Source organism: Drosophila suzukii, assembly GCF_043229965.1.
Source record: "Drosophila suzukii chromosome 2 unlocalized genomic scaffold, CBGP_Dsuzu_IsoJpt1.0 scf_2c, whole genome shotgun sequence".
Classification (NCBI taxonomy): Eukaryota; Metazoa; Arthropoda; class Insecta; order Diptera; family Drosophilidae; genus Drosophila; species Drosophila suzukii.
The window spans coordinates 2,597,822-2,602,151 of NW_027255896.1; the positions used below are offsets into that span (position 1 = coordinate 2,597,822).

The 4,330-nt window shown below is 28.9% G+C and overlaps 1 long non-coding RNA gene across 1 annotated transcript; it reads left to right on the plus strand.

The window, feature by feature from the left end:
* Positions 1 to 1,459: 1,459 nt before the first annotated feature.
* LOC136117661 (uncharacterized) lies at positions 1,460 to 3,845 on the plus strand. The gene is made up of 3 exons (XR_010655234.2): positions 1,460 to 3,132; positions 3,204 to 3,260; positions 3,326 to 3,845. It is a non-coding gene; the product is annotated as an uncharacterized lncRNA (long non-coding RNA).
* Positions 3,846 to 4,330: the final 485 nt, after the last annotated feature.

The window sequence follows — 4,330 nt, forward strand, 5'->3', positions numbered from 1 at the left end:
AATAGAAAGTAACATTTTCAATTATATAATTGCACCAACCTCAGTTTTAAAAGGTGAAACTGAATCTTTAGAGAAGAAACCATTTATACCAGATAAAATAAAGCTATGAGTAAACGAGATATTGTAAATGAGTTACATCGCCCATCATTCAAGAATTTCCCAAGACGTAGAGTTATAGTAAAGGGTATTAATGATTTATGGCAGGCTGATTTGGTTGAAATGGGGGCATATGCATCATCAAATAAGGGGTATAGGTATTTGTTAACAGTAATAGATACATTTTCTAAATATGGATGGGGTGAAGCAATAAAATCAAAAAATGCAGATGAAGTTACAAAAGCAATGGAAAAAATAATGAAATCTGGTCGTGGAATACCAAAGAATTTACAAACAGATAATGGAAATGAATTCTATAATAAACAATTTAGAGAATTGATGAAAAGATATGAAATTAATCATTACTCAACATTTAGTACTCTTAAAGCATCTATTGTGGAACGTTTTAATAGAACAATAAAAGAACTTATGTGGCGTGAGTTTAGTTTTAATGGAAAATATACTTGGCTTTAAATATACAAAGAGTTGATTAATAATTATAATAACAGGAAGCATAGAACGATTAAAATGAAGCCTATTGACGTCAATGCTAAAAATGAAAAACAGATTTTGATGAGATCATACAATCATCTAAAAATATTTACAAATGGGGACTTTAAAGAGGGGGATCATGTACGAATAAGTAAATATAAACATGTCTGAAAAAGGCTATACCCCAAACTGGACAACGGAAATTTTTCGAATTCGGAAAGTACAAAATACATCCCCCACCACATATTTACTTGAGGACTTGAAGGGTGATCCAGTACAAGGTGGTTTCTATAAACAAGAAATTAAAAAAACAAAATTCCCTAATACTTATCTTGTTGAAAAGATTGTGAAACAAAAAGGTGATTATGTGCTTGTGCGTTGGCTAGGCTTTTCAAAATCAGAAGATAGTTGGATTCATAAAAACGAAATTCTATAAAGAACAAGTGGAAGCATAGAACAATTAAAATGTAGGCATTGACGTCAATGCGTGAAAATAAATTATGTTTCTTCTTCACAAGCACGCAATTCCTATTTATAAACGGAACGGAACTTGATTATGAGCTTGTGCGTTGGCTAGACTAAAAGAGTATATACAGATAAGAATTTTGGGTGGAACTTGATTATGTGCTTGTGCGTTGGGTAGGCCTTTCAAAATCAGAAGATAGTGTGATTCATAAAAACGAAATTCTATAAAGAACAATAAAAATGTAGACATTGACGTCAATGCGTGAAATAAATTATGTTTCTTCACAATCACGCAATTCCTATTTATAAAGTGTGAAGAAAAGCATGTACAGATAAGAATTTGAACAGAACGTTACATATTTATATATACAAATCTGGAGGGTATAAAGGCGGAAGAATTTCAAAAAGTGTTCAGTTTCCATCTATTCGTTCACGCAACTCAATTTCGGATCGTTTGCTTATTCATTCGATAGTTCGTTTGTTCGATTGTCAAAAAAAAACAAAATCAAAATTAAAATGACGGTTTTTATAATATTTTTTGTGATACTTTCCCTCTTTAATCCGATGGTGAAAATGGTACCACTCCCCAATGAAATGACTTTAATTGAAAACCCATCGACTTCCAATAATTCGATTGGGTTATTTATCAATGTTCCAAAACTAAAAAAAATCATTAAAATTGACTTAAAATTTGAGATCCTAGAGGACAGTCATATTTTTATGGATCTCATAAACAAGACAAGTGATGAAAGTGAGAAACCAAACTTAAAAAGTGAACTCGATACTAAAATATTTAATGCTATTAATGGTAGCATTAATGAAAAAGACTTAACAACAAGTACAAGTGCAAGTACAGTTGAAGAAGAAACTACTAAATCAACATCTACTACAAGTACATCTACCTCAACTACAACAAGTGCAACTACACCTACAATGAGAAGGGGAATTCTGGAGGAGGAGGAGAAGGAAGAAACAACAACTACAACAGCAGCAACTACATTAAAAAAAGAACTTCTGGAAGAAGATACAACAAAAACAGCTACATCAACAACTACAACCCCAACCAATCTTTTTGATTTTAATAGCGAAAATGAAAGTGTTGATCACATAGAAAATAAGAACATAGGAGAAGAAAAATCAGAAAAAATTGATATGGGTATAATTGATAGTGAGAGAGAATTTGAAAACGTAAGTCGAGCACCAACATTTAGTAATACGTCACAAGAATTAGTGTTGGGGATCAGTGATAGTGATACAGAATTTGAAAGTGTAAGTCGGGTTCCAATAAAAAGGAACACTACTCATAAATTAAAAAGCACTGAAAACATACACAACTCTCAAATCGAATTCACAAAGAGAGGTATAATTGAGAATTTTAAGCAAAAATTAGTTGAAAATGAAAGGAGAATAGGAGGGCATATGGATTTGGGAAGAAGGGGTCTAAACAGATTCTTTACCATCCAATACAAAACTGCTACAGTAGGAGTTAAATGTCATTACAATAATATTTATAGAAGAACACATTCTAGGCGAAGTCTAAGTAAATCTAAGCGTATGAATTTAAAATATTTATCTAATCGCCACCGCCATCAAAAATCTAAACGCAATACTAATACCCCCTTAGCAACTTTAAGAATAAATTGTTTTGAATTTGCAGAAGTTTTATCCCAAACAGTAATTAATGCAGAGAGACGAAAAGATAGGATTGTCTATGAAAAAATATCAAAGGATGCTGATCTTCTCTCAAAACAAGAGAGTAAAAGAGAAGAGATAGAAGAAGAAGAAACAGGTTATCTTAGTGATGGTCCACAAATCCAAGAAATTGAAATAGAGGAAGCAGAAAGAATTAATGGGATATATTTAAGAAAGAGAAATTTAGCAGCTCAAATGATGGTTGAATATTTAAATAAAAAAGAAAGTCAGATTAGCACAGATAAAATATCAATTAACGATATTAACGATTTCAAAATAACTAATAGTGATATTATAACATAATCTGATTGAGTAGGGAAATATGTTTGTTTTTACAGAATATAAAAATAGAAGATGAAAATAATAATTCGAGTAAATTAAAAAAAGGTGAGTTTAATATATATATATATATATATATATATAATTTTATATACTAATATATATATATATATTTTCAGAACTCCAAAACATAAATAAAAAAGTTGAAAATAATATTTCGGATGGAGCTCAAAAAGGTTGGTTAAATACATATAAAATAATATTTGTATATATATATATAGTAAAATATTTATATTTTCAGATCTCCAAAACATTAATAAAAAAGAGGATGGCAAATTTTCTCATAATTTGTATGGTGATGACGATGATGATGATGATGATGATGACCATGATACAACCCTTTATGATGATGAAAATCCGGAACCATGTATTCCAAGATCATCTAGTGAGGATGAAACTATTCTGGTTGAGGGTGGTATAGATAACTATGTTCAAACTATACCGTTTAATTTAGATGAAGATAATGATAAATACATTAAATCAATTCCTTTAAGTAATGATGACAATAAAGTATATAGATTACAGGGTGGTATAGATAACTATAAACAAACTGTACCACTAAATATAGAAGAAAGTAAACAAATTGAATGTAATTCAAAGAAAATATTGTAATTCTTCTGTTAAATTCAAATTTTCACGTTCTGTTAATTCTCATAAATTTTAACATTACCCTGTAAGTAAAAGCGATGTTTGTTCTGTTAAATAAAAATTTTATAATAATAATATTGTGAATTGTAATATTTGGTTTATACATTACCTTACATTTTACCCTTTAAATAAAAAAGCGTTGTTTGTTCTGTCTTATTTACAATTATAGAGTACATTTATTCATTTTTTTTTACAATCTAGTAAATTTAATTCTAGTTCTGTATAAAACATTTCAAATTCACATTCATATACATTTTTGTGAAATTTTTCTATTTCATTCTCTTGATAATTATTTCTATTAGAACAATTCTCTATTTCTTTTATTCTTTGTTCATAAACATAAATATTTGAATCCATTTCATTAAGTTTATTTTCTAATCTTTTTTCATCTATTTTATAATGGCCATATTGTAGTGTATTAATTTTATTGTCTTGTATAAGAACCTTTGTGTCTTTATGACTGAGAACTACTTTTTTACATTTAATTGTTGATAAAAGATGATTTTTAGATCTAATCATTGACATAGAGCCTACCACTTCCTCTTCCGAAAACAAACATTTTTTAAAACTATTAAAATTTAATTGATCTATTGCACTT